This window comes from Xyrauchen texanus, chromosome 5 (genome assembly GCF_025860055.1).
Source record: "Xyrauchen texanus isolate HMW12.3.18 chromosome 5, RBS_HiC_50CHRs, whole genome shotgun sequence".
Classification (NCBI taxonomy): domain Eukaryota; kingdom Metazoa; phylum Chordata; class Actinopteri; order Cypriniformes; family Catostomidae; genus Xyrauchen; species Xyrauchen texanus.
Window position 1 is genome coordinate 41,698,515 of NC_068280.1, and position 12,952 is coordinate 41,711,466.

A 12,952-nucleotide genomic window follows, 5' to 3' on the forward strand; every position below is an offset into this window, starting at 1 on the left:
TAATAAAAGCTGTGTAAATTCAAGAGTGAAAGAGAGTGATAGAATTATTTGCATCGCATCGTGATGACACGACAGTCAACTCTGAACAGTCTCACATTCATAACACTCTCTCCTTGCTAATGGGAGATAATGGCACACACACACACACACACACACACACACACACACACACACACACACACACACACAGAGAGACCCTGAGCTGGGGATGTCTCCAGTTTCCCATGCAAAATGTTTTAGATTACCGCAGGGGGAAACACTGCAGGCAACATTCGAGTTTGTTCCTGTGCCCTTGACTACAGCACTGCATCGCCTCTAGTGATCTTTGTGTGTGTGTGTGTGTGTGTGTGTGTGTGTGTGTGTGTGTGTGTGTGTGTGTGTGTGTGTGTGTGTGTTTGTGTATTACAGTATAGTGTAGGTATGCTGTCTGTAGTGTGCTCTGTATGCCTTTATGGGTTACAATCAAAATATAAAAAATAAAAAAACCAACCCCAAAAAAATGTGCTTGTGTGCTGTAATGTGCTTGTATGGTTCGCTTTGTTCTGAAGCATCAACTCTACATCATCATCATCATCATATCATAGAATAATGTTCATATATTGTAGCTCAACTTGTAGAACACATAATGATAAACATACAGTACACCTTGAATGCACTGTAAGTTGCTTTGGATAGTGTTGTCCAAATGAAAATACAAATACAAAATCATCTTCAGTCCATTTAAACTTCAGACAGATAGATGTCTGTACTTGTGATCAGTGTTGTAGTACTCGAGACTGACTCTTTCTCAAAACCAAGTCCAATACCATAATTCATGATCGTGGTCTTGTCATGGACTAGTGACAAGGTCTTGACTGGAAGAACACTACATAAGATATTTCGTTTTTTCAGAGAATGTATTTTTAACATGTGCATTTTGTCTTACTGTACTGGCAGAATTTTTATAGTCAAAACAATTGAAAAAATCTACCAGTGCTGAAGAAGTAATCCAAAGTATTTAGAATACATTACTGGCCTTGAGTAATCTAATGGAATATGTTACAAATTATATTTTAAAGCATGTATTCTGTAGTCTGTAGTGGAATACATTTCAAAAGTAACCTTCCCAACCCTGATAATAAATTAGGTTTATTTGATATACGGGCCCATAGTTCTTCAAACTATTTAATACATTCATAAAAAAACTATTGTCTTACACTCAACCTTGGCTCTCTCCAGTCTTGATCTTGACTTGTACTTTACCCTTTTCTGGTCTCGGTCTTGACACAAACTCAAACTACTCTGGTCTCAGACTGGACTTGTACTCGGATGAGTTGGTCTTGACTACAACACTGCTGAGGATTTCAGAAAGACTGAGATATACATGCAAGTACATTAATGTGCAAGCATGTGACGGTCTTCTCTTTGGCTCTCAACGAAGGCGGTCGCATTTTCTCACCCTCTCCCTACCCTTATCTTCCCTGCTTTGCTCCTCTCGTCATATCTAGTCTACTGTCTTGTACTTGAGAGACTCTCTCAGCACTGCTCTTCGAACTATGGATTTGATCAACTGGTCTCTCAACCCAATTGACACCATCTTCTCGACGAGAAGCTTGGGTTCGGGGGAACCTGTCTGCCCTGACGGAACGTTCGCAGCTGGCTACACGATGGACGCGTGGGAGAGGTGGCGGGTCGTGTGTCTGGCGGCTCTTTCCGTGGAGGACGTTGAAGATATCCACCTATTCGGTACCATGATAACAGGTCTTCTGCTGATTGGATTAGGCATTTCCCTGGTTTATCAAGGAGTTAAGAAGATGGTGACAGCTGTCCAAAGCCCCACAAGGCTGCCCGTCATGATTGAAACAGTGGGCAGAGCTGTCTGCACTCAGACTGGGTCTATGAACCAAAATACGGATAACATCATGGAGAAGCTCACAGCTTTGCAAAGGCAAATGGATCGTTTCAGAGACCAAAATGGACCAGGAGAATAGCCGTGTAAATTAGAATGCGGCTACTCTCCTTAAGACCAAACAATCCCAATCTTATCTGTTTCGGGCGCCCTCAACCAGCACTGGCCTTGGCCAAGGCCGCTGTTGGAACAACAACTCCCCGGAAGAGCACTGCAGTGAGCCACTCTCGCGTTCCTTCCCGACTCCCCAGACACCTGGTGATTGTTGACTATGTCTGGGACCTGATCAAGGTTGTCTCCATGGCAACTTGCTGTGTATCGCTATGACAACCCTCGTGGACTGAAGCACCTAGATTAGATGCTGGCATAGTGACTCTCCAGGCCTACACACACATGAACTCTTACACATATATACAGATATGCAATCATCCGCCCGATACCCTATCCCTCGCCTTAGCGCTTTGTACCCCCAGTCTGACAGGGCGGGTCTGTGACCAGCGCCGAACATGGCTGCAGGTCCGGATGGCTGCTTGCCTGTGCTGGGCCACCTCCACCCCCCAATCCCCTCCCCTGTTGCAAGTCTTGTTCATCTAGTAGAGTGTGCTGATTATGTGCTAATGTTGCTGAGGTGTTTTTTTTTCCTGTTCCCACACTGTACTTCTTAAGGAGCATAGTCTGGGGGCTGCCTTTTTTCTCCTCTCCTCTCCTCATGTCATGCTGTATTTCTTTCTAAATTCCCTGTCTTCCTGTCCTGTATACCCCCTTGTCATATGTATGTTTGTATGGACAGGTCGATGGCCAATTTCACTGGTTTACTATGTGACAATAAAGGACTACTACTACTACATTTGTGATAGAAAAACAGCTTATCTGTCCAACTTTAAACAAACCAATTTATTTTCTCTTGGTGTCAGTAGTGTAATTAATATTATTATATATTTTATTTTTACTTTACTCACAGCAATGCTTGTGCATAACCAGACGTTCTTTCACCTAGAAAAGTAGTCCCATCTGAAAAGGTTGATTTTAACTTGTTTCACTGATGTAAATGCTTTAAAGGTGCATTCAGTAATTTGGGGCTAATTTAAAAAGTTTTACACATTAACAAATGAATTGTGTTTTCGTGAAAAGTGATCTTAATGGTGTGCACACAAATGAGATGTAGACTGTACTCATTATATTTTTCTATAAAAAGTGGGTCACACTTTATATTTGGTAGCCTTAACTAGTATGTACTAACATTAAATACATACAAGACTATGTATTTACTGTATAACTGCATGTTGTTCTGCAAAATATCCACATTTGCTGCTACTGAGGTTGAGGTACAGATAGGTTTAGGAGTAAGGGTATAGTTAGGATTAGGATTGGAGTTAGAGTTAGGTTTTGGGGTAAGGGTTGGGTTAGGGGTAAATTTAACTTCAGTGTAACTACAGATGTAATTAACTGCAGGTACTTTAAATGTAATTATAATGCAATACCATGTATACACATAACTTTTTGATACTCTGTTCTTATTAAATAGTTAAGGCCACCTAATATAAAGTGGGTCCAAAAAGTGTTTTTGTTATATATGGTGTGGGTCACCCCCTTCAATGTGTTTCACCATGGTGAAATCTCAAGACCTGCAGTGTTTCATTAAATGCCGAAGAAGACAATCCTAGTGCTAATTGGCTGCCGCCTATATACTGTAGGTACACTTGGCTATGTTTGGTGATATGTTCCACACAATGGAACATACTTAATTTTATTTAATTTAATTGATCAATTGTCACACATTATACATACATTTCTGCATATACATGGTGAAATTATTTATTTTTCACATATCACATATCCCAGCTGAGGTCAGAGTGCAGGGTCAGCCATGACACGGCACAACTGGAGCAGATAGGTTTAATGGCCTTGCTCAAGGGCCCAACAGTGGTGTCTTGGTGGTGTTGGGGCTTGAACCCCTGACTTTCTGGTCAGTAACCCAGAGCCTTAACCGCTGAGCCACCACTTATTATTGTGTTTAGAAGCAGAGACAACAGGAGATTCAGTAGCTGTACTGCCGTAGAAGTGAAAAAAATCGGAAGCAAGAAGACAGAAAAACTGGCAAAGGCAAAACTCTAGAGTAAACATCGGTGCAGCATTCACAAGGTGAAATGATTTGATGACGGAGAAAAACCTGAGCAGTGATGGCAATGTTGCTTCTTTTTTGTTGGACAGGTAAGGAATTATTAATTGTTTAAACCACTCTAAAATAGTATCAGTGAAATTTACAGAATTTTTTTTAAGATTACGTGTGTAGTCAACGTATTAGTAGTTAGTAATGGAAAGTTTTCAGCTGTGTTTACAAATTAAACCGGAAAGCAACATGTCATTTTCTTTGTTATCAAAGCTATAGTAAGGGGGGGCCCATATACATCCACTTTGATGAAACGGCATTCGTCTTCATTCGTTTAGTGCAAAGTAGCTTGGAACATTGATTGTTGTGGATTTTGTGTAAACCATGTCTTTGGTTGCTTGAAAACAAAGCAAGTTTGCCAAATACAGTATTCATGGACATGCTAAATTTGATCATCAAAAACAATTCTAATCTTCCCTTTACTATGACACATTGTATCGCTAGATAATTGAGGTTTATGTTATGCTAAGCAGTTCTCTAATAGTCTTTAGAAATATAGTCTTTAGAAATAACGTCAGTCTCCAAAGATTATTGAAATGAGGGACAATAATAATCTGTCCTTAACTGTAGAAGTCTGTTTGCTTGAATTTGTTTTTAGGCAATTATATTATAGTAGTAATACTAACTGTAGCAGAGATGATCATGCTGATCCATGACAATAAATGGCAGTACAGTGTCTAACACCACTGTCACATTGGTACTTAAAGTACAAGGAGAAGAGAAAAATTTTGTTTTACAATACTGCTTTTAAACCACACAGAACATTTGGCTGTTAGACTAACTTTCTATGTGCATTACTTTAAGCATGTTTTCATTAATGTAACAAACCAAAGGAATGAGTCAATATAATTTTCTGTGGTTACATGATGTCATGATTTTGGTCATAAGATGCACAAGAATTAGGTTTGATATTGTTTTATTTGGGTTTTGTATACATGAGTTTATCAATGACTTGATTTGAGAGTGAATAATGATTTTTACATTTTGGTCTGTTCATCATACAAATTGATTGCATGTCTTCATAAGACTTGGAACTCATAGACTTACTATTATGACATTTTTGGGTGCTTTCTTAAGTTTTAAAGTGAGTCAGTATGAACTGCTATTGTATTGGAATTAGTGATTGTAAAAAAAAATTGTGAAGAAGAAAGTCATATGGGTTAGGATTAACTAATGACAGATTTTTCATTTTTGGTGAACTATTTCTTATAAATGGTGCATATGGGCATTTTTAACCCAGAATATTCCTTTAAAACAGTATTAGATGGTGTTCTAATGGTCCTTGAAATTTCTGAAGCTGCAGTGGGCTAAAATGAAAGGGGTTTGAAATCAGAGGGAGTCCTATGAATGTCTGGCCATGGGTCTATCACATGCAGATGGTGTTGCTTGTCTTTTGAGTGTGTAGACACAGTGTGAAATGCTGTGTTGATGTCTCCTCAGCTTTGAGAAGCTCTTCACACCTGCTGAGACAGCTGCAGAGCAGACAACTGGGGAGTTTGTTTCAGAAACTGCAGAGAGAGTATGAAGTTGCAAGCCTTAAGGAAGGCTTATTTGGACCATGAAAAAGAATGGACTCTCTCTATGTGTATGCGTGTGTATGCTCAAGTGAGGGAGAGAACTCACATCTCTGTAAGTGTCTGGAGTTTGTAAGTGATTCTGACATCCCACCAGTGGTTTTGCAGGCAGTCATACATACCCCTGACAGTTTGTTTGCGCTTATGTGTGTGTGTGTGTGTGTGTGTGTGTGTGTGTGTGTGTGTGTGTATTTGTTTTAAATGGCTGTGGCTTGTGACCAGTGCTTTTTAGCCAGTTTTAGTAACAACAGATTTTTTTTCCTCACCTTGCCATACTGCATAAATGTTGATGGCTTGGGTCAAACACACATGTTGGTGCGGCTATCCTTATGAGGACTCCCATAAATATAATTATTTTTATACTGCAGGAATATATTCTATCCCCTAACCCTAAACCTAACACTAACCCTCACAAAAAACTTTCTCAATTTTTACATTTTCCAAAAAACTTTGTTTAGTATGATACTTAAGCGATTTGAATTATGGGGACACTAGAAATGTCCTCTTAAAACACATTAATAGCATAATACTCTTCTAATTACCAGTTTGAAGCCTAAAAAAAATCCTCATAAACCACCGAAACCCACCCATACACACATAGACACTCTCTTACATAACAAGGATATGAAAATAAAAATATAATTATGTCATCATTCCAGCAAAATCATTCACCTCTGACACACAGACAACTGTAACAAAAACCTTTGATATAGAAAAAAATATTTTTTACCATATCAACTGAAATAAATGTTATGTGTCTGTGTTTGTACAGGGTCACAATTTTGAAAATATCCTCACTAACATAGTGAGACATGATGAAAACTAGTGAGGACATTTGGTGCTATCTTCACAAGTTAAAAAGGCTCATATATCAGCCAAATCATGTTTTGTACTGATATTTACAGGTTTCTGTGAGGGTTAGGTTTAGGGGTATGGTTAGGCTGTCATGTACATGCCACACAGACAGAGGGCAGCATCCCAGCTCAGTTTCCATCAGCTCCACTTCTACTCGAGAGACATTAAGAAATGGGTCACATTTGTCCTGTGTTTACTTGTCTGTTAAGCCCTGTGTTTTTGGTATGATTTGTTTAGTCTTTGTGAACTATCTCTGTATACTTACTTTTAAGTAAGATTATTTTATCTGTCAAGTTCTCTATTTGTATATTTGTATTTTTTTTTTTTTCAAATCAGTCACTAGTCCAGTATTTGAGGCTTCCTGTTTTGGATTCTGTTTTTTGTACATTGATCCTTCTGGAGTGTGTACCTTCAGATCGTTGTCCTAAAGTAAAGAAGTTTTGTTTTGACCCTGCCTTGCACGTGGATCCTTTTTTTTTCTTTTTCTTTTGTCTATTCTGGTGAAAACATTACAGAAAGGCAAAACCAGTAGCCATTGATCCACCAACCAGAGGCAGAAAAGCTCAGAGAAATTGTTTCCAATAAGGAGCCATGTCAGGTTCACATCGACAGCTTTTAAGTCAAAGTCTATGTCTAAGGTACTGGATTTCATTTGAAGCCAAGGAACCCTTGACACTGTAACCAGTGCCGACACATCACCTTCTGTCTTGCCAAGCCCTGGACAACAACCATGTTACTTTCTAATGAGTACAAGCAACATCTGCTGCCCAGGTATGATGGTGATCGCGGTCTCTGCATAGGCTGGCTTAACCAATGTCTTTCAGTGTTCAAGATACAGCCTCCATATTTCAATGTAGAATATTCCAAGTTAGATTATATGTCATCTTGTTAAATGTAAAAGCACTTAAGTGGGCAACAATGTATTAATAGCAAGAAATGCTTAGAAAGAAAGAAAGAAAGAAAGAAAGAAAGAAAGAAAGAATGAAAGACTGTACTAGATTTGAGAGTGTTTGTCCATCCTATGGCAGGTGGTCTGCTGCATATATAAACTCACCTAAAGGATTATTAGGAACACCTGTTCAATTTCTCATTAATGCAATTATCTAATCAACCAATCACATGGCAGTTGCTTCAATGCATTTAGGGGTGTGGTCCTGGTCAAGACAATCTCCTGAACTCCAAACTGAATGTCAGAATGGGAAAGAAAGGTGATTTAAGCAATTTTGAGCGTGGCATGGCTGTTGGTGCCAGACGGGCCAGTCTGAGTATTTCACAATCTGCTCAGTTACTGGGATTTTCACGCACAACCATTTCTAGGGTTTACAAAGAATGGTGTGAAAAGGGAAAAACATCCAGTATGTGGCAGTCCTGTGGGCGAAAATGCCTTGTTGATGCTAGAGGTCAGAGGAGAATGGGCCGACTGATTCAAGCTGATAGAAGAGCAACTTTGCCTGAAATAACCACTCGTTACAACCGAGGTATGCAGCAAAGCATTTGTGAAGCCACAACACGCGCAACCTTGAGGCGGATGGGCTACAACAGCAGAAGACCCCACCGGGTACCACTCATCTCCACTACAAATAGGAAAAAGAGGCTACAATTTGCAAGAGCTCACCAAAATTGGACAGTTGAAGACTGGAAAAATGTTGCCTGGTCTGATGAGTCTCGATTTCTGTTGAGACATTCAGATGGTAGAGTCAGAATTTGGCGTAAACAGAATGAGAACATGGATCCATCATGCCTTGTTACCACTGTGCAGGCTGGTGGTGGTGGTGTAATGGTGTGGGGGATGTTTTCTTGGCACACTTTAGGTCCCTTAGTGCCAATTGGGCATCGTTTAAATGCCACGGCCTACCTGAGCATTGTTTCTGACCATGTCCATCCCTTTATGGCCACCATGTACCCATCCTCTGATGGCTACTTCCAGCAGGATAATGCACCATGTCACAAAGCTCGAATCATTTCAAATTGGTTTCTTGAACATGACATTGAGTTCACTGTACTAAAATGGCCCCCACAGTCACCAGATCTCAACCCAATAGAGCATCTTTGGGATGTGGTGGAACGGGAGCTTCGTGCCCTGGATGTGCATCCCACAAATCTCCATCAACTGCAAGATGCTGTCCTATCAATATGGGCCAACATTTCTAAAGAATGCTTTCAGCGCCTTGTTGAATCAATGCCACGTAGAATTAAGGCAGTTCTAAAGGCGAAAGGGGGTAAAACACAGTATTAGTATGGTGTTCCTAATAATCCTTTAGGTGAGTGTATATACATATATATATGTGTATATATATATATATATATATATATATATATGTGTGTGTGTGGCAGGGTAATTGGTAACTCCACCTCCCCTTCCTGATGATTAATCAGTCGGGCAGCATTATTTGTTCTCCCAATGGCTTATTAGTGTTGGGGAAAGAGTATATATAGATTGCGTTCTTCCATAAGGAATTGTCACTGAGTAACCGGCGCTTTTTCTTGGCTTTTACACGTCATTGTCAGAGAGTGGGGCTTGGAGTGTTTTCTGGCCATTGGCGGGTTTGATCGCTGCCCATTCACAGTATTTCTGACCTGTTCGGTGTTGATCTATGTTAGTTTCCTTGTGCTCCCGTTCGTATTTCTGACCTGTCCGGTGTTGATCTGTGTTTGCTGTTTCCTCTCGCTCTTGGAGCTGAGGCCTGGAGAGTAGGGGGTTGGACTGCTGGTGCTGGTGTTTCCTTTTCCCTTTTGTGCTGTGCTATGAATCACTATTGATTTGGAGTGCGTGTACGTGTGTGAGTGGGATTTTGTTTTGATTTTATTTTTGGTTGCTGATAACATCTTCATTCAGCTTACTCCCTGCTGGCAAGCCTCAGTCTCGTAATTGTGTTCTTCTTTTGTTTTTCTGTCAAAAGTTGTGTGACACCTGGACATTTTAATAATTTATTGTCTCAGTGCTGCATCACTGTTTTACTATTTACTGCTTGTGTGTTGTGCCCCTTGCATAGGGCAATATATATTTTAGACTCTTGTGAAATAAATAAACCATTATTTAGTACACTTGCAACTCCTGCCTTGTTAATGGAACTGGGACTTGCATGGCCTGATTATTGGTCTTCACATTGAGAATTCCCAGGGCGGAAGTCCCTTTGTGACGTAGTCGTTAGTTTAACCTTGGATTGTGAATACCTTGTACTCTCCTTTGCCATATATACAGACACCATGTGTGTTAAAGTGCTTTTTTTTAACATCTCTTAAACCGCTGCATCCAAATTTATGTGGCATTTGAATACTCCTTTATGCAAAACACCAGAATAAGACATTTTCTTAAGTGCATGTAAACGCTGTTGAAGTCTTGACATAATTAAAGATATATACGGAACAAAAGTTAAAGAAGCCTTAGCGAAGTCAAATGTTGTTCTCACAGCAAACTAATAAGAAACTATGCCTCTAAATTTAGGTGGAGAGCTACAGTTCCTACCACACAATTTGCAATGCTGTTTGCAAATGTTGGTTGGAACTACTGTTTCAGAAAACACCAAATCGTTGAAATATGTTGGTAACGATGGCACTTGCAACCATAGTTGGCTAACAATGCTTTTGGGAAACGCACCTCAGAGCGGAAGAACCAGATGCGTGAGAACAATGCTTCTATTTTGGAGTTATAGGCCACTTCAGATACAGCTGTCGAGAGTTAGTGGGAAAAATCAGTAGTCAATAGGGAGGGAAGATCTTTATGCCTGGAGCATGCTTGCCATCTAGCCCACCTTCTCGGCTCACCATTCCAGTCACTCTGACATGGACCGGGGGCACCCACTAGATGGAAGCCTTTGAGGACTCTTGGGCTGAAAGTAATTTTCTTGAACATTCTCCAGCTAAAAAAATTTGCATTCCTTTGTTTAGCTTTACTACTCACCTGAATGTGCATTGACTGCTCTCCAGTTGGAGAAGGCAAAATAAGAATGGTTTAATTGTACAAGACAATCTTAGCGAACACCTCTCCTTCATACTGGATTCTCTGGTAAATCCACTTATCATCAGCTAGCCATGGCTAGGATGTCATGACCCTCAATTTTATCTGGTCCTCAGCCTCTTTGTCTCCCTGGCATTTTACCTGTGATGACACCTGCCTAAAAACCCTCAACTAAACAAATGTCGCTCTTCAGTGCCTTTGTCTGTAGTTTTCCTCTTCTCTAGTGTATTCCATTGTATTCTAGAGTCTCCTGAGAATTAAGATTTGGCCCAGATGATTGTCAAACAGAAAGCCATTGTCCTAACACCACACTGGCCTGGGGATTGTGCCATTGATTTGCTTCCAGGAACTATGCTACCTAGGGGCAGATTGCATTCCCTTTTCAAACCAGAGTCTGTTGCTATGGAGTAGTACACTCTGGAGGCCCCGCAATGGCTTCATTTGACCCTCTACAACTGGTGCAGGTTTCTTCTTCATGGAGAAAAAAGATGCCGGACTGTGCCCCTGAATTGATTGCGGAGGCTTGAACAAGAATATCTGCAAGAATACGTACTATAGTTAATCTTATATCATCAGCTTTAGTAATTGTTTCTAAGGCCAAAGTTTTAAGTAAGCTGGATTTGTGGAATGCATCCTCTTGCGCATTATGAAAGGCGACAAATGGAAGACTTCCATTAATACCTCCAGTTGCCATTATGAATGCCTTGTTATGCCCTTCAGTTTAACTAATGCCCAAGCTATTTTTCAGGGTTTTGTCAATGATGTACTCAGATATATGTTAAACCGATTCTAGTTTTCTAAAAGGATATGATAGAACACATTAACCATGAATGGAGTGTTCAACAAATGTGGTAGCAGCACAATCTGTGAAGCTGGAGAATTGTGAGAACCACCAATACAAGGTGTCTTTTCTGGGATACATCATATACAACTCAGGAATACAGAATGATCCAGTAAAGGTGAAAGCTGTTGTAGAGTGATCTCAAACCACAACATTGTAACAAGTTCAATGTTTTCTTGGTTTTGCAAATTTTTATCTGAGATTTATTCGTAATTTATTTGTAAGTTCTATTGTAGCCTCCATATCAGCCTTGACACATAGAGCTCCTAAACACATTCAATGGAGACTTGAGGCACAACGACCATTCGAGGACCTAAAAAAGGTTCTCATCTGCCCCTATCTTAGCCCATCCTAATCATTCATTTGTGGTGGAGGTGGATGCCTTGGACATTGGGGTTGGGGCAGAGAGAAACTATGATATAGCAAACCTGGAATTGTTGGCTACCAAGTTGGCCTTGGAAGAGTGGAGGCATTTGTTGGAGGGGTCCATCCATTTGTCATCTAGACAGACCACAGCAGTCTGCTCTTCTGACAATCCCTGGCACATACAGTATCTGGTGGCATTTTGGCATGGTCTATTCAGACTTTGGTGAAATAGGCTTAGTGAAAGGAACCAGACCTTGGGGTGAACAATCTGGACATTTCTTTATGCCCTGCGCTGTTCAATCCGGAGACCTGCAGTAAGGTCATTCTTCGAGGTTTGCAGGCCATGTCCCCTTTCAGTGTTAGTTTGTAATTTAGACCCTGCTTTTCCATGACCATGAATCAGACATTGGAGTTCCATCTGTTAAGAACCTGGTGAGACTTTGTAGTAAGGTTTGGAAGACCGTGAGTGCTGCCCAGCTAAAAATCAATAGTGACAATAGTGCAAAGCTGCTAACAGTCGATGTAAGCAAGGGAAGACATTCCGTTCAGGCCAGAGAGTTTGGCTGTCAACAAAGTACATGCCTTTCAGAGTTCAATCTTTGAAGCTGAGTGCTCGCTTCATTGGGCCCTTTAAGATAACATACAGGCTGACACTACCCAAAATGATGCGGGTATGTCCTTCATTCCATGCATCATTTTTGAAGCCTGCATACAAAAGTGCTCTGACCTTCCTGTTGTGCCCCCCCCCCCCAGCCAGATTAGTCAGTGGTGAAGCCAAATACTAGGTACGATATATCTTGGACTCCCGGAAGGTTTGAGGATCGACCCAGTACCTGGTCTGACAGGGAAGGCATCATTGTCATTCCAGGAAGGGCCTTAGGTCCTGTAATGTACAGTAAATGCCACACTGATAGAGAGAAGCACAACTGCTAAGTTGCCTTCAGCTCCACTTCTACTCGAGACATGAAAATATGGCTCAAACTTGTCCTGCGTTAACTCATTTATTTGTCTATTTAAAACCCACTCTTCATGCTTCTTATTTTTATTTTTTATTATTATATATTTGTTTACTTCTATCCTTCTGGAGTGTGTAACTTTTGAGCGTTTTCCTGAAGTAAAGAAGCTTTTGTGTTGACCTTGCCTTGCAGATGAATCCTTTTGTTTACTGTGGTAAAAACATTACTTTGGGTATTAAAAATATTATTACTTCGCTATAAAACATTGGAGATGTTATGGTACAAAATTTCAGTAGTCTGTACATATACCAGTAATATTTTATGATTTTTGAAACCAATTTCAA